The sequence below is a fragment of the Pseudophryne corroboree genome, chromosome 2, assembly GCF_028390025.1.
Source record: "Pseudophryne corroboree isolate aPseCor3 chromosome 2, aPseCor3.hap2, whole genome shotgun sequence".
Taxonomy (NCBI): domain Eukaryota; kingdom Metazoa; phylum Chordata; class Amphibia; order Anura; family Myobatrachidae; genus Pseudophryne; species Pseudophryne corroboree.
Window position 1 is genome coordinate 577,746,904 of NC_086445.1, and position 18,631 is coordinate 577,765,534.

An 18,631-nucleotide genomic window follows, 5' to 3' on the forward strand; every position below is an offset into this window, starting at 1 on the left:
GCTGAGAGCAATGGCGCACAGCTGCAGTGCTGTGCGCTACCTTATTGAAGACAGGAACGTCTTCTGCCGCCGATTTTTCCGGACCTCTTCGCTCTTCTGGCTCTGTAAGGGGGCCGGCGGCGCGGCTCCGGGACCCATCCAGGCTGGGCCTGTGATCGTCCCTCTGGAGCTAATGTCCAGTAGCCAAGAAGCCCAATCCACTCTGCACTCAGGTGAGTTCGCTTCTTCTCCCCTTAGTCCCTCGATGCAGTGAGCCTGTTGCCAGCAGGTCTCACTGAAAATAACAAACCTAAACTAAAACTTTCACTAAGAAGCTCAGGAGAGCCCCTAGTGTGCACCCTTCTCGTCGGGCACAGAAATCTAACTGAGGCTTGGAGGAGGGTCATAGGGGGAGGAGCCAGTGCACACCAGTTAGTCCTAAAGCTTTCTTTAGATGTGCCCAGTCTCCTGCGGAGCCGCTATTCCCCATGGTCCTTACGGAGTCCCCAGCATCCACTTAGGACGTTAGAGAAATATCCCATATTCTCTACATGCAACCAATATAACCGCCAGCAGACATTTTCAATACATCAGACCCATTTAATTAATATGGTTAAGTTCCACCATGTCGTTCAGACCATTTGGACATAGTGTATTTAATTGATATATCCAGAATGCCTCCCGGCGGCATAAGGTGTTAAATCTATCTCCACCCCGTGGAGTGATTTTAATTTGCTCAATGCCCATTAGTTTAATATCCTCAATTGCATGTTTTTTACACTGTGCAGTGTGGCTCGACAGTGGGTGGGAGCTCGACCGCCTCTGTATATTCCTAAGATGTTCCATTAACCTGGTATGTAGCATGCGGGTAGTTCGTCCCACATTCTGCTTGCCGCAGCCACACTGCACAGTGTACACAACAAAAGTCGATCTGCAGTTTATAAAACTTTTTATTCCAAACTTTTCTCCACTATAATGAGAAGTGAATTCAGTCTCTTTTCTATTAGTATATATACATGTTTTACATAAAGGATTACCACACCTGTGGAAGCCTGTTGGTCTAACAGGCATCCATGTGTTACTTGGTTGAGATGATGAAGTGCTCCGTCTGAAATGACTGCTTGTTAATTTCTGTCTCAGATTTTCTGCTCTTCTGAATATCACTTTACCCTCAAGATTAACTGTATCTTTCAATACTACATCTAGTTTGAGCAGTTCTGAGTTCTTTTTAATAATTGTTTTGATGTCATGAGCATAATTATTATATTTTGTAGTAAAAAGTGATAGTCCATCATTTGCTTCATCTTTTTGTTTTCCCCTATCCAGTCCCTCATCAGTGGATTTACTTTCCTTTTCCTCTTTCGTTACCATTTTCAATAGATCACTTCTCTTTAGCTTTTCCACTACTGTTAATGCTTTCTGTACAATTCCTACCGGATAACCTTGTTCTATAAATGACTTAAATAGAGACTTTGCCTGTCTTTCAAATGCCTCTTTTGTTGAACAGTTACGTTTTAAACGAATAAACTGTCCCTTTGGGATATTTTCTTTCCATGATTTAGCATGGGAACTTCTGAAGTTGAGGTATCTATTCTGATCTACAGATTTTATGTAAGTTTTAGTTAATATTTCCTCTCCCTCCACTATCGCAACATCAAGAAAATTCAGACAATTCTTACTGTGATTTGAAGTGAATTTTAAACCATAATTTATTATTATTAATACTTTGAATAAATAAATCAATAGAAAGTGCATCCCCATCCCAAATAAAAAACAAATCATCTATAAATCTGCCGTAGAGGACGAGATTCGCCCCGAACTCCCCGCCCCACACAAACTCATCCTCAAAACACCCCATGTATAGGTTGGCGAAGCTCGGGGCAAATCTCGTCCCCATCGCAGTCCCCCGTGTTTGCAAAAAAATTTTTGTGTCAAAAAGAAAATAATTGTGTTTTAAAATAAATTTAATTGACTCTAATACAAAGCCACGTAGGGAGTCCGACATATCAGTATCTGCATCTAGATAGTATTTTACTGCATCAATTCCCCTTTCATGGGGAATGTTTGAATAGAGTGCTTCCACATCGCAGGTTAATAAAGAATAACTTTTTTTCCATTTTATTGATTTTATTAAATTTAGAAAATGTTTTGTATCCTTGATGTGGGACTTCAATCTCCCTACGTGGCTCTGCAGATAGTAGTCAACAAAAAACGATAAATTATTAGTGAGTGACCCAACACCAGAGATTATTGGACGACCCGGGGGTGAGGTAAGTGACTTGTGAATTTTGGGTAAATAATAAAAGGTGGGTGTGACAGGATGTAAATTCAATAAAAATTTCAGTGTCTCCTTGGAGATTGCACCACTGTAAAGGGCATTATCGAGCATATCTCTAAATTCTCTCAGATATTGGGCGGTGAGGAATTGGTTGTTATATACATGCTGGTATTTTATAAACAATAATTTTTTCTGTGATGATTGGTAAAGGTATAGGATGCATTGAGCTAGAGAACAACTAAAGATTGTTTTTATTGTTTTAAATATTGTTAGTGTAATTGGTTCACAGTGAGCTATTTAAACAGTATATATCTTACTATAAGCAAGTTAAAACAGCTAAATAAAAATATAAATTCTTTTTAAAATATATTCTGTCAGCGCTTTCTTCGAGAAGTAACCACAAGGATGCAGCTTATGATCTTCGTACCTTTTGAGAGAGTTACCGCTCCTACCGCTTCCGAGGAGGCATCCACTTTGAGGAAAAAGGGTTTATTAATATTCGGTTGTCTTTTATACTGGTGTGGATATGAATGCTTGTTTAATCAGATGGAAAGCGGACTCCGCTTCTGGTGACCAATGAGACTGATCTGCTCCTTTTTGAGTAAGAGCAGTGATGGGGGCTACCAAGGCGGAGAACCCTCTAATAAATTTCCAATAGTAGTTGGAGAACCCCAGAAAACGCTGCACCGCTTTAAGAGAAGGTCTTGACCAATTCAATATGGCATGTACTTTCTCTGGATCCATCTGAAATCCGGAGCCAGAAATGATATACCCTAGAAAGGGAACGGAAACCTGCTCGAAGATGCATTTCTCCAACTTGCAATACAGATGGTTCTCCCGCAGTCTACGTAGTACTACTAGAACGTGTCATCGATGTGTTCCAATGGCTGAGGAAAAGATTAAGATGTTGTCCAGATAGACCACGACAGATTGATATAGAAGGTCTCGGAAAATTTAGTTGACGAAATTTTGGAATATGGCAGGGGCATTACTTAGACCAAATGGCATATTCGAAATGAGCATCCCTGGTATTGAATGCGGTCTTCCATTCGTCGCCTGCTCGTATCCTGATTAGATTGTAGGCTCCTCTTAGGTCTAGTTTGGAGAAGATGGTCGCTCCCTTGACTCGATCAAATAATTCGGAAATGAGGGGTAGTGGGTAACGATTTTTTACCGTGATGTTGCTCAGGACCCGGTAATCTATAGATCTTAACCCCCCCCCCCCCCCCCCCTCTTTTTTCTGGACAAAGAAGAACCCAGCTCCGGCTGGTGAGGTAGATGGTCGAATGAACCCCTTGGCTCGGATATACTTGGACATAGCCTTAGTTTCAGGAATTGATAAAGGGTAGGTCCGACCTCTGGGTGGATCTTTCCCTGGTTCGAGGTCTATAGGACAGTCCCATTTCCATGGGGTGGCAAGATATCATCTCCCTGTTTACTGGAGACGTCGGAGAAGGACGCGTACTGAGGCGGAATCTGCGGGGGTGATGTGACAAGGGTTTTATTGATTGGTTTGATACACGGCAAACAAGAGGTCAAACAAGTCTTCCCCTAGGGAAAGATTTGCATGGAGTGCCAATCGATGTGCGGGTTATGCCTACTAAACCAAGGGTAACCCAGCACAACTTCATGTGACGTCTTGGGTATAACTAAAAGTTCCAATTGCTCTTTATGAAGAGCACCGATACCAACTGAAATAGGATGAGTCCGTTGAGAAATTACTCCCAGGAATACGGCTTCCATCAACCGCAGATAACGAAACGGAATGGGATAAATCTCGCACAGGGATCTGAAGCCGCTGTACCAGATGGGCCGTGATGAAATTCTCTGCTGCTCCTGTATCTAAAAGAGAGAGAATGGACTTAGTACCTTGTGAGAGTTCAATAGTGACTGGAAGAGTAGGTTCCGAGGAATTTGGAGACCGAGACAAGACTCCTAACCTGGTGTCTCCTAGCCCAGTTAGGATCGGGAGTTTCCCAGATGCTGTGGTCACAACGCCACCATGTATCCCGGTGCCCCACAGTAAAGACACAAATTTTCTCGCCGCCGTTTCTGGCGCTCCTCAGGAGTAAGTTGGGCCCGGTTCACCTGCATGGGTTCATCAGGAGAATCTACTGCTGGCAGTGTGGGTGCCAGAGGTACAGGGAGGAAACGGTATCTATTGCCCTTGCTCTTTTCGGCCTGCCTCCCGGAATCGTAGATCGACTTTGTTGCATAATGAATGAGATCATCCAGCTTTGGTGGTAAGTGTCGAGTCGCTAGATTATCCTTCAAACGGTCAGATAGGCCACTCCAAAACGCTGAAACCAAGGCTTCCTCATTCCATTGTAGTTCAGAGGCGTAGGTTTGAAACTGAATTATATACTGGCCGACTGGCCTATTCCCTTGGCGTAGACGCATAATCTCAATGGATGCTGATGTTGAGTGTCTCGGTTCATCAAAGATCTTCCTAAAAGTAACTAGGAATTTTGGATAGTCGCTCAGCAGAGCATCATCTCTTTCCCAGAGCGGTGAAACCAATTCCAGGGCTGCCCCTGAGAGTAAGTAGATTAGGGCCCTCATTCCGAGTTGATCGCTAGTTGCTTTCGTTCGCAGCGATCAGGCAAAAAAGTGGCACTTCAGCGCATGCGTAAGCGGAGCAATGCGCACACGCAACGTACTTTCACAACAGCCGATGCAGTTTCACACAAGGTCTAGCGACGCATTTCAATCGCACTGCTGGCCGCAGAGTGATTGACAGGAAGTGGGTGTTTCTGGGAGGTAACTGACCGTTGTCGGGGAGTGTGTGGAAAAACGCAGGCATGGTCGGCTGAACGCAGGGCGTGTTCGTGACGTCAAAACAGAAACTAAACAGTCTGAAGTGATCGCAAGCTTAGGAGTAGGTCTCGAGCTGCTCAGAAACTGCACAATCTTTTTTTGTAGCAACGCTGCGATCCTTTCGTTCGCACTTCTGCTAAACTAAGATACACTCCCAGAGGGCGGCGGCTTAGCGTTTGCATGGCTGCTAAAAGCAGCTAGCGAGCAAACAATTCGGAATGAGGGCCTATGTACGCCACCTTCGCCTTTTGAGTTGGAAAATTGTCTAACTGTAACGTAAAGTGCACATTGCACTGATTAAGGAATCCACGACAGAGTTTTGAGTTCCCGTCAAACTTGCTGGGGGTTGGCAAACGGATAGAGGATGGTGACGACCCCAATGATGCCAGGACGGGCTGAGAAACTTGGGACTTCGGTCGACGGGCAGGAGTAGCATTCGCTAGAGAGGCTTGGATGGAATCCTACCGAGTGGATATCTCTTGTAGGCACTGCGCCAACTGTTGCTGTGAATTTTCCAATCCCTCCAGACGCCTCGCTTTGCTGTGCAAGAGATCCGATCCAGAATCCTGTCCAGTTCCCGCATCCATGTGGCCAGTGCAAACTGTCACGTCTGAGGATTCTTGTGGATCCGGATTTGGGGAAGAAGATTCTGGTGCACTTGGATCTCTGAATAACAAACGAGCGGGGCGGATGAAAGTTTTGCGCATTTATTACTTGCAGAAGTTTAGCAGGTTTCGCCAAAGACAGTTGAATGGAGACACGACTGAAGCTTAGCGGGTTGCTGAGGATACCGGTACCATCACCCAGAACTTAATGAAGGAATCCCGGAGGCTGGTTACTGCGGCGCCCGGAACAGGTACCCAGGTAGGACACAGGAATAGAGTCGGCAGTCTGCGTAAGACTGTAACAGGTAGCTCGGGTAGTTTGCGGTAAGCAGGAACCTGACACTGGAAACGCTGCGGGAGCACAGAGAACTAACTTCACAGATACTGTGAAAGATGTTGCACTGGAAAATTCCCTCCTCCAGGCCTTCCTGTCTTATAGCAGCTGCTCAAAGCTAATTGGTCACAGGAAAGTGATAAATAGGCGAAGTGTGTGCAAGACAGGCTTTTTGCCCACATCCAAGATGGCGCTGCCGGAACCACAGCCCAGCCTGAACACAGAAGCCCTGGCTCCATTGCAGCACCGTTCACCCCGCCGGAGGAACATGCTGCCAGTCCGCAGAGCCGCCATCCAGTGCCCCTAACTGATCTCCCAGCACACCCCGCTTGGCACCAGCAGCCCGCACCTCCTTCAGCTGGACCCCTCCAAAGAGACCGGACAGGTAAGAGCCGGCTCCCCTGCACAGTCTCCCGCCAGACCGTGACAGGTGATCTGATGCTCTGCCCCCAGATGCAGTACCAACCACATTGGAATCCTGTCCATAGTTCTCAATGTCATGTGTATTTTGGAATTAATGGGTCACAGGCTAAACCATGAAGTACAGCATTAGAAAACTTATTGTTTGGCGGTACGCAAGAAGAGTTATCTTGGCATCCATTTAATTCAGATTCATCCATCCGACTGCTAGCTGGTGATGTGTAATTTAATAACACTAAGATGCCCGTTTCCAGAGTTTTGCGGCGATGCAGTTCCATACAAACACACCATCATAACTTGCACCAGCGCTTTGGCATATGCAGTTTCTCCGTCTGAGCATGGGCTTCTGTGTAAGCGGTTGTGCATCTTCAATTGAAGCTACTTACTGTAATGTGACCTCAGCTGTTTAGCGTCTCCCTGTTACCTCCCAGGAACGTCCACTAAATTTCACATGCCGTGCATCGCTGTTTTGCGTCTCTGAGCACTAAGAATCGGGACTCGTGCACAGACTTATAGCATCAGCTGTGTGCACTCAGGCCCAAAGGTAGCACAAGTGACTTGGTTAGAAAAAGAAAACATTCAATATAAATGTACTGGAAATGAGAGCTACATTATATACAAAGTAGCTCAACAGTCATTGGGGGAAGCTTCTCAGAATATTCTCAAAACAGTGATGCCATTGTGAATCACCAGGGAGGCACCAGAAGCAAAGCTTTTGAGGTAGCAAAACTGATGCTTTTAGGAAAAAGAAAACCACTCCCTTTTCCAGCATCCATGTAAGGAGAATGCAATGGCAGATTACCCAAACTGCCACAGGTAAGTGGTTCCAAGAGAATAGTCTCTACATTAGGACGTTTTTAATATGCCGATAAGAAAGGTTTGTTGTTCCACAGATGGATCTTACAGTAACAAAAACTAGAATTCTCGGGTACCAAGTATCTACACAAAGTCCCAGAAATGGAAGGTGTAGATGCATTTTCAATTCCATGTTTCCACTACATTTCCCCTCTTCTTGCCTGCTATGTAGGATTCAAAAAAAGAAAGTTGTGATAGCAATTCTTTCATTTTGGTTATGAGGGCCTGTGGTTCCCGGGAGTCTTGGGAGATGCTTCAGGAGGAATCTACCTCTTCCTCCTCATACAAACCTATTGCTTCAAGGTCCAATGTTCAACAACTAAATTTGATTATATAGAAGGTGAGTGAGAATTGCTTTAGATGTAAAGGAATATCAGAGTCTGTAATCAGCACAAGCAATGTAGAGAAACACTTTTACAGTATATTACAGAATTTGGAAAGTATTTATTGCTTGGTGCTCAGCGAAAATAAATGCTGCTATTTCTACCTTTTTAAATATCCTTGATTTTTTTCCGGGATTGTATATTTAAATTACTTGCCTTATCTACACTAAGGGGTATATTCAATACCTGTCGGATCCTTTCCGACGGGTCAGTATTCAGTGCCACGGCCACACCCGCCAGGTTTGGCCCGTTCCCGACACTGCCAATCCAACCTTTTTTAAAGTTGGATTGACATTGTCGTAATGGGGCTAAAACCTGTTGGTTTAGCCGCGCTTCCGACAATACACGCGGCTCGCCGACGATCCGCGTGTATTCCGACAGGCTTCTGACAAGTCGGATTTCCCGACTTGTCGGAAAAAACGGGGCCCCAATGAATAGGTCGGAACCCCTTCCAACCTAAATCTGTCGGAAGCTGCCATCTTTCCGATAAGACAGCAGCTTCCGACACTTACTGAATACACCCCTTAAGGTACATGTAGCAGGATACCAAAAAAAAACAAAACAGGGTCATGTGTCCCAGGATTCCAGCCTGGCTAGCTTACAAGGTTGGTCCCGGGAAGGACCCTGGTTGAGGGGCAGTGTCCCAGACCTGTTTTTAACATGGCAAGACCTGGATTTCCCGGCTCTTGGGGATGATGTCACCTCCAAACGCAAGCAGAATGATTCCACTGCACATGGGTGCAGTGTGATCTGCACTGACCTTGTAATATCCTGTGTTGGTATTGCGTTGTGAAAGGGGTTTGAGCTGTTTTGCAAATCTCAGGTCAGACTCTGGTGTATAAGATACTTCTTGCCTGCTAAAAGACTTATGTATCGCACTTTACAGAAAAAAAGTGACCATAACAATGGTATAAAAGATTCACATAAAAGTACTGAAAAAATAAAAATGAGAAATAATCACCCTTTGTCTGAAGTATTCATATTTTTTTTTAGCTGGGGATGGCATGTACAGATGTGGACAATATGTGATCAATCGGAACCCATAAAAGTAATTCAACAAAAAAAAAATGTTTTGCTTTTATTTTAATGATTATTTTCTGATACTTTCTATTGAAAAATAACCAAAACCTTAATTTATTTTTGAAAAACTTTGCTTTTGTCCCTTTTACAATGATCAATGAATATTCAAGTTTTTGAATGACCATATAAGGAGAAGTGTGTTTTAGTAAGTAAGGGAGGGGACAAGCGGGGGGAAATCAAGTGGTAGTCTGACCCTCATTACACGCAAGCAGCGTGTAACTATTCACGTAGCTAAACCATGTCCATCTCTCAATGCACAGACAATGAGATTTTTGGAATTGTAGACCTTTTATTAATACGGACTGGAATGATTGTCCATATAATATAGCTGTAGTTCTGCAGAATAGATCACTGTGCATGTAACAAATAAGAGAATAAATTGTGCACGCAAATAAGATATAAGTCTCTGGGGTAGAGGAGACTTAACTCAGCATGTCATGCACAGATAACTGAGTAGTAACAAAAATGGAGGATCTAACCCTTTGACCTGTCACATGGCAAAAGCCAGCTAAGCATAGACAAACAAATGCAGAAAAGATAACATGGGTGCCTTTTCGGAAGAGCAAGGTGAACGTTTTCATCAAGATGTGATGGACTTTGAACGTCGTTATCAGGGGCAATACAATGAGAGTATGATGGGGGGGATTATATTTGGGGGCTAATATGAGAAAGTCCATACAATCACAGAAGAAATATGAAAAATATTAATTTCTAATCTTTCTTTATATATTCTGTTACAGTAGTTTGTTTAAAAAAAAATGGAAATAAAAGTAATTCAAATTCATAACAAAAGTTTGTTTTATTTTTACATACAATAAAGTAATGAAAAAAGGGAAATTTTCTTAAAATCCATAATTTCATTCTGATGGCTACAAAAGCAAACTTTTTTTTGGTGAAACTATTTTTTCTTTAATTAGTAATGTGGAAGAAATAAAAATCAGATATGCAGAACCCAGACTCAAAATTTATGTTGACAAGTGTAATAATCACCAACATTTTATCCACAGGGTATATAAACATTTGGCAGTGTAGTTGCTAATGTGGGGAATAAAATATCTACTAGGTGTGAACTCTTAATGGGTCAAAAAAGAGCCTAAACATTTTTAATTTATATAATTTTCTTCTTATCCCTTTTTAAGACATGCTTCAAAATCCCAGTAATTTCCCTGCACATCCTAAACGACCTGGGTCTAGCGTTAGTGTGAAAGCTACTGACCCAAGTCTGGAGGTCCAGGTCCACAACCCTGCACTTTACTTGGGTTATTCCCGGGTATGCGTAGGGTGGAGCCGGGTTTTCTGCAGTATGAAAGTGCTGGACCTGGGTTTTTCAGATCCAGGTCTGGAGAAACTGCTCCAATTGGCTGGGCAGCAGCAGCTCCGCTTATCGCATAGCTGCAGGTGTGTCTCTGGGTAACGAGGGCAGAGACCATAAATAGGGTTACCATACTATCCCTGTAAACTGGGACACTCAAGAATTGCACAGGTCCTATGGATGGCTGAATTCAAACCTGCGTCTCACCTGGTTTTAAGCAGCTAGAGAATCTGTAATTCATTAGTGTCCCGGTATGGTAAGATTATCCATAAAGTATGTGTTTGTCTCCAGGTGCTGGGACGGCATACACAAAGTATGTGTGTGTGTCTGGGTGCCCAGGGCTGTGTCTTTACGTAAGAACGGTGTTACAGCGGGGCTTGTACGTAATGCTGGGTACACACTACGACGACTGATTGGCCAATCTGCAGATCCGCCATCCACAAACAATACAACATCGTTCACAGACATAGGTGTATATTCAATTGAGATTGGATCCATTCCGACATGCATTTGTTGGAATGGATCCAACAAGGGCTATTCAATGCCCATCTCAATTCGACTTCAAAAAAGTCGAATTGAGACGAGGGACCGGAGAAGGGGGAGACGGGGACAGCTGCGGGCAGACGAGGGGACAGCAGCGCTGCAGGAGGATATGGCACCGCCGCCAGACCTCACGGCAGTGTCCACCTGGCTCCAGCAAGCGGGACCTCACTTGCTGGAGCCAGGTGGACACTGCAGTGAGCGGCGGCTGTGCCACATCCTCCTGCAACGCTGTGCTGTAGCGCTGCTGTCCCCCGTCTGCCCGCGGCTCTCCTCCTCTCAAGTCCCTCATCTCAGTCTGACTCTTTTTTTTTTTTTTTTTAAGTCGGACTGAGATGGTCAGAAACGGGGCCAAAACCTGTCGGATTTGACCCCGTTTCCCTCAGAAGTACGCAAATCTGCAGCTATACTATTCGACAAGTTAAATAAAAATGCTCGGGACTGAATAGGTCGGAACCCCTTCCGACCTGAAAAAGTCGAAGACAGCAGTCTTTTCGATAAGACGGCAGTTTTGACGTAAATTTAATATACCCCATAGCTGGTACACACCCACCGACGCACCTGCGATATATCGGATGTTCAATTGAACGCCCAATATATCAGCCAGTGTGTATTTTAGGATGATGTTACAGAGGGGCTGTAGAAAAAAAAAGCAAACCCTGGAAATACCCAGGTTCAGTGTGAACGGGGGTTGCCCTGGGAATTTCTTAGGTCAAGGTGTAGTGCAGGCATTCCCAACCTCAGTCCTGAAGGCACACTATCAGTCCAGGTTTCAGTGATATCCATGCTTGAGCACTGGTGACTTAATTAGTACCTCAGTTATTTTGATGTAACCATCTGTGCTGAAGCCTAGATATAACTAATGGTGCCCATACACTTGTGTGATTGCATTCGACGAGATATCGTGCCCGATTTCCCTTCAAGCTCACCTTGAGACAAATCGCGTCGAAAGTGCATTTTTGTGCATTCGATGCGCATACTTTCCTGCAATTTATCTCATGCCCCTTACGACCAGAAATCGGGTGGTATCGGATGATCGAATGCGAGTGCATCGCATGCTGACCAAAAGCACACCAGATTTATCTGCAAGATTTCTAAAAATTTAAATAGAGGGCTGGCCTATCTAGGGGATATATAAACAAGCAGCCATTTTAAGTCTGTGCACTTCTGTCTGCTCTGTGACTAGAGAAGTTTGGTTTATACCTGCTGCTCGTTCCACATTGTTAGCTATCGTGCACTGCTTTGTTCTGCTTGCATTACAAAGTATTTCTATTTCTATACTGCTGTGTGTGTGTAGAGATGGATTCTGCTCATTATCAGGCTCTCATGTGCTACTCTGTGCTGACTATGAGGGGAGACAGGGAGAGGGCCCAGCAAAGGTGGAGGGAGAGATTTTGCTGGTCCAAGGAGTGTCTGCTTAAGCGGCCTACTCGCTCCTACATGCCCCTCCTGGATGAGATCAGGGAGAACAACCCGGATGACTACCGCAACTTCCTACGCATGAATGATGACACCTTCCAGGAGTTACTGCATCTGGTGACCCCCCTCATACAGAAGCGGGATACCAAATGGGTTCTTATCCCTGCTGAGGAGAGACTCCTGGCTACCCTGCGGTTCCTTGCTACTGGACAGTCGTTTGATGAGCTGAAGTATGGGACCTGTATCTCTGCGCAGGCTTTGGGGGTCATCATACCTGAAACCTGCAAGGCTATTATCAAAGTGCTTCAGTACAAGTACTGTAAGGTAAGAAAATTACACCATACATTGCTTGTTGTGTAACAAAATGTTTTATTTTGCAAACTGAAATTTGCGTAGAAAAAATTTGCTTTTTATTTCAAGACATAATTGTATATGTGGCCAACATGGCTAAACGTCCGCAAACAGTATAAAGTTTTCTCTAACGTCCTAGTGGATGCTGGGGACTCCGTCAGGACCATGGGGAATAGACGGGCTCCGCAGGAGACATGGGCACTTTAAGAAAGAATTTAAATTCTGGTGTGCTCTGGCTCCTCCCTCTATGTCCCTCCTCCAGACCTCAGTTTGAATCTGTGCCCGGACGAGCTGGGTGCTGTTCAGTGAGCTCTCCTGAGCTTGCTGTAAGAAAGTATTTTGTTAGGTTTTTTATTTTCAGGGAGCTCTGCTGGCAACAGACTCCCTGCACCGTGGGACAGAGGGGAGAGAAGCAGCCTTACTCTCTGAAGATAGGTCCTGCTTCTTAGGCTACTGGACACCATTAGCTCCAGAGGGATCGTACACAGGATCTCACCCTCGTCGTCCGATCCCAGAGCAACGCCCCCCCCCCCCCCTCGCAGAGCCGGAAGACAGAAGCCGGGTGAGTATGAGAAGCAAAGAAGACTTTGAAATCGGCGGCAAAAGACTCCGTTCTTCACATGAGGTAACGCACAGCACTGCAGCTGTGCGCCATTGCTCCATACACTCCTCACATACTCCGGTCACTGTAAGGGTGCAGGGCGCAGGGGGGGGCGCCCTGGGCAGCATATGGACCTCTGTTGGCAAAAGTAAACATATATACAGTTGGGCACTGTATATATGTATGAGCCCCCGCCAAAAAGATATGTATTTTAGCGGGACAGAAGCCCGCCGTCGAGGGGGTGGGGCTTATTCCACAGCACTCACCAGCGCCATTTTTTCTCCACAGCTCCGCTGAGAAGAAGCTCCCCAGGCTCTTCCCTGCAGATCACGGTAAAAAATGGGTAAAAAGAGAGGGGGGGCACATAATTAGGCGCTAAAAACACAAATACAGCAGCTACTGGGTTAACATTAAGTTACTGTGTTATTCCTGGGTTATATAGCTCTGGGGTGTGTGCTGGCATACTCTCTCTCTGTCTCACCAAAGGGCCTTGTGGGGGAACTGTCTTCAAAAAGGGCATTCCCTGTGTGTGTGGTGTGTCGGTACGCTTGGGTCGACATGTCTGATGAGGAAGGCTATGTGGAAGCAGAGCAGGAGCAAATGAATGTGGTGTCTCTGCCGACGGCACCGACACCTGATTGGATGGATATGTGGAAGGTTTTAAATGATAATGTTAATTCCTTGCATAAAAGGTTAGACAAAGCTGAAACCTCAGGACAGTCAGGGTCCCAACCCATGCCTGATCATATGTCGCAGAGGCCGACAGGGTCTCAGAAGCGCCCACTATCCCAAATTATTGACACGGATACCGACATGGATTCTGACTCCAGTGTCGATTACGATAATGCAAAGTTACAGCCAAAATTGGTTAAATCCATCCGTTATGATTATAGCTATTAAGGATGTGTTGCACATCACAGAGGAAACCCCAGTCCCTGACAAGAGGGTTCATATGTATGGGGAAAAGAAGCCGCAGGTAACTTTCCCCCCCCTCACACGAGCTCAATGAGTTATGTGAAAAGGCTTGGGAATCTCCAGATAAAAAACTGCAGATTTCCAAAAAAGATTCTTATGACGTATCCTTTCCCGCCAACGGACAGCTTACGCTGGGAATCCTCTCCGAGGGTGGACAAAGCTTTGACACGCTTATCCAAGAAGGTAGCCCTGCCGTCACAGGATACGGCTACCCTCACAGATGCTGCGGATCGCAAACAGGAGGTTACCCTGAGGTCTATTTATACACATTCAGGTACCTTACTGAGGCCGGCAATCACGTCGGCTTGGGTGTGTAGTGCTGTAGCAGCATGGGGATACCTTATCTGAGGAACTTGATACCTTAGACAAGGATACTATATTAATGACCCTGGGGCATATTAAAGACGCTGTCCTTTATATGAGAGATGCTCAGAGAGACATTAGCCTACTAGGTTCTAGAAAAAATGCTATGTCGATTTCTGCCAGAAGGGTCCTGTGGACTCGGCAATGGACAGGTGATGCCGACTCAAAAAGGCACATGGAGGTTTTACCTTACAAGGGTGAGGAATTGTTTGGGGAGGGTCTCTCGGACCTGGTCTCCACAGCTACGGCTGGGAAGTCAAATTTTTGCCATATGTTTCCTCACAACCTAAGAAAGCACCGTATTACCAAATGCAGTCCTTTCGATCACAGAAAAACAAGAAAGTCCGAGGTGCGTCCTTTCTTGCCAGAGGCAGGGGCAGAGGAAAGAAGCTGCACAACACAGCTAGTTCCCAGGAACAGAAGTCCTCCCCGGGTTCCACTAAATCCACCGCATGACGCTGGGGCTCCACAGGCGGAGCTAGGCCCGGTGGGGGCGCGTCTCCGAAATTTCAGCCACAAGTGGGTTCACTCACAGTTGGATCCCTGGGCAATAGATGTTGTGTCTCAGGGATACAAGCTGGATTTCGAAGAGATGCCCCCTCACCGATACCTCAAGTCGGCCCTGCCAGCTTCCCCCTTAGAGAGGGAAATAGTGTTAACTGCAATTCACAAATTGTATCTTCAACAGGTGGTGGTCAAGGTTCCCCTCCTTCAACAAGGAAAGGGTTATTATTCGACCATGTTTGTGGTACCGAAACCGGACGGTTCGGTCAGACCCATATTGAATTTAAAATCCCTGAACGTGTACCTAAAAAGGTTCCGGTTCAAGATGGAATCGCTGAGAGCGGTCATTGCAAGCCTGGAAGGGGGGGATTTTATGGTGTCTCTGGACATAAAGGATGCATACCTTCATGTCCCCATTTATCCACCTCATCAGGCGTACCTCAGATTTGTGGTACAGGATTGTCATTACCAATTTCAGACGTTGCCGTTTGGTCTCTCCACGGCTCCGAGAATATTTACCAAGGTAATGGCGGAAATGATGGTACTCCTGCAGAAGCAAGGGGTCACAATTATCCCATACTTGGACGATCTCCTCATAAAAGCGAGGTCAAGAGAGCAGTTGCTGATCAGCGTAGCACGTTCTCTGGAAGTGTTACGGCAACACGGCTGGATTCTGAATATTCCAAAGTCGCAGCTGGTTCCTACGACTCGTCTGCCCTTCCTGGGCATGATTCTGGACACAGGCCAGAAAAGGGTTTATCTCCCGATAGAGAAGGTTCAGGAACTCATGACACTGGTCAAGGGCAAATGGTCCGGATCACATCTTCAGATGCATCGGTTAATCACCCTATCCCCCAGGGCCAGGGTGTCTCTCCTGTGGTGGCTGCAGAGTGCTCACCTTCTCGAGGGCCGCAGATTCGGCATTCAGGACTGGGTCCTGGTGACCCACGGATGCAAGCCTCCGAGGGTGGGGAGCAGTCACACAGGGAAGAAATTTCCAAGGTCTGTGGTCAAGTCAGGAGACTTGCCTTCACATCAACATCCTGGAACTAAGGGCCATTTACAACGCCCTACGTCAAGCAGAGGCCCTGCTTCGCGGTCAACCTGTTCTGATTCAGTCAGACAACATCACCGCTGTGGCTCATGTAAACCGACAAGGCGGCACAAGGAGCAGGGTGGCGATGGCGGAAGCCACCAGAATTCTTCGCTGGGCGGAGAATCATGTAAGCGCACTGTCAGCAGTGTTCATCCCGGGGGTAGACAACTGGGAAGCAGACTTCCTCAACTGGCACGACCTCCACCCGGGGGAGTGGGGACTTCATCAAGAAGTCTTCGCACAGCTTGCAAGTCGGTGGGAACTGCCACAAGTGGACATGATGGAGTCCCGCCTAAACAAGAAAATACAGAGGTATTGCGCCAGGTCAAGAGACCCTCAGGCGATAGCTGTAGACGCCCTAGGGACACCGTGGGTGTTCCAATCGGTCTATGTATTTCCTCCTCTTCCTCTCATAGGAAATGCTCACAGAGGACCCGTGGCCTCTTCCTCTAAGACAGGACTTGTTGCAACAAGGGCCCTGTCTGTTCCAAGACTTACCGCGGCTGCGTTTGACGGCATGGCGGTTGAACGCTGGATCCTAGCGGAAAAAGGCATTCCAGATGAGGTCATTCCTACGCTGATAAAGGCTAGGAAGGACGTGACAGCTCAACATAATCACCGTATATGGCGAAAATATGTTGCTTGTTGTGAGTCCAGGAATGCCCCTACGGAGGAATTCCAGCTGGGCTGTTTCCTTCACTTCCTACAGTCAGGAGTGACTTTGGGCCTAAAATTGGGTTCCATTAAGGTCCAGATTTCGGCCCTATCCATTTTCTTTCAAAAAGAGCTGGCTTCTCTACCTGAAGTTCAGACGTTTGTGAAGGGAGTGCTGCGTATTCAGCCCCCTTTTGTGCCCCCGGTGGCACCTTGGGATCTTAACGTGGTGTTGAGTTTCCTGAAATCCCACTGGTTTGAACCACTCAAAACAGTGGAATTGAAATATCTCACGTGGAAGGTGGTCATGCTACTAGCATTGGCTTCGGCTAGGCATGTGTCAGAATTAGCGGCTTTGTCACATAAAAGCCCCTATCTGGTTTTCCATGAGGATAGAGCAGAATTGCGGACCCGTCCACAATTTCTGCCAAAAGTGGTTTCATCCTTTCATATAAACCAACCTATTGTGGTGCCTGTGGCTACTGACTTGGAGGATTCCGAGTTACTTGATGTGGTCAGGGCTTTGAAGGTTTATGTAGCCAGGACGGCTAGGGTCAGGAAAACAGAATCTTTGTTTATCCTGTATGCTTCCAACAAGCTTGGTGTTCCTGCTTCAAAGCAAACTATTGCTCGCTGGATCTGTAACACGATTCAGCAGGCTCATTCTGCGGCTGGATTGCCGCTGCCAAAATCAGTTAAGGCCCATTCCACTAGGAAGGTGGGCTCTTCTTGGGCGGCTGCCCGAGGGGTCTCGGCATTACAGCTGTGCCGAGCGGCTACTTGGTCAGGTTCAAACACTTTTGCAAAGTTCTACAAGTTTGATACCCTGGCTGAGGAGGACCTTGTGTTTGCTCATTCGGTGCTGCAGAGTCATCCGCACTCTCCCGCCCGTTTGGGAGCTTTGGTATAATACCCATGGTCCTTACGGAGTCCCCAGCATCCACTAGGACGTTAGAGAAAATAAGATTTTACTTACCGGTAAATCTATTTCTCGTAGTCCGTAGTGGATGCTGGGCGCCCGTCCCAAGTGCGGACTTCTTCTGCAATACTTGTATATAGTTATTGCTGCAATAAGGGCTATGTTATTGTTGCATCAGGGTTGAACTGATGCTCTGTTGTAGTTCATACTGTTGACTGGGTATGTTTATCACAAGTTATACGGTGTGATTGGTGTGGCTGGTATGAGTCTTGCCCTGGATTCCAAAATCCTTTCCTTGTACTGTCAGCTCTTCCGGGCACAGTTTCTCTAACTGAGGTCTGGAGGAGGGACATAGAGGGAGGAGCCAGAGCACACCAGTATCCAAATTCTTTCTTAAAGTGCCCAGTCTCCTGCGGAGCCCGTCTATTCCCCATGGTCCTTACGGAGTCCCCAGCATCCACTACGGACTACGAGAAATAGATTTACCGGTAAGTAAAATCTTATTTTCATGATGCAGCACTTCTGCATCATTACGTTTATTACATGATAACAAAAATGCTATATATAGCAACAAATGTGGTGCATTTTGATCCTACACCATTGAGTGGCACCGCAGCCAGGGGCACAATACACACATGCAACTTTGGGTAGGAAGATGGGTCCCCGGTACCATCAACCTGCACCAAGTTGCATGCGTGCATTGTGCCCCTGGTAGCGGGGCCACTCAATGCCGTAGTATCACACTGCACCACATCTGTTGCGATATATAGCAAGGTCAGCAGTTACATTTGTGCAAATGTAAAAAAATGCCATATATATATATATATATATATATATATATATATATATATATATATATATATATATATATATATATATATATCAAAATATAACTTTATAAATATGCAGCCAACATGGCTGAACTTTTTCAAACAGTATATTTATGGTAGCATCTTGTGCAGTATGAGATATGGTGGTAGTGGCACATAATTTCAGACTGTACTGTGAGGAAGAATGCCTGTGGGTGACTGAACAAACAGAAGAGCGAGACTGCCTATAACCGCCTGGTGGAGTAGTCAAAGGCCACCTTCAAAGCGGATACTGTGGCCTGGGTCTGGAAAAATATTGCAAATTTACGGACTGTCA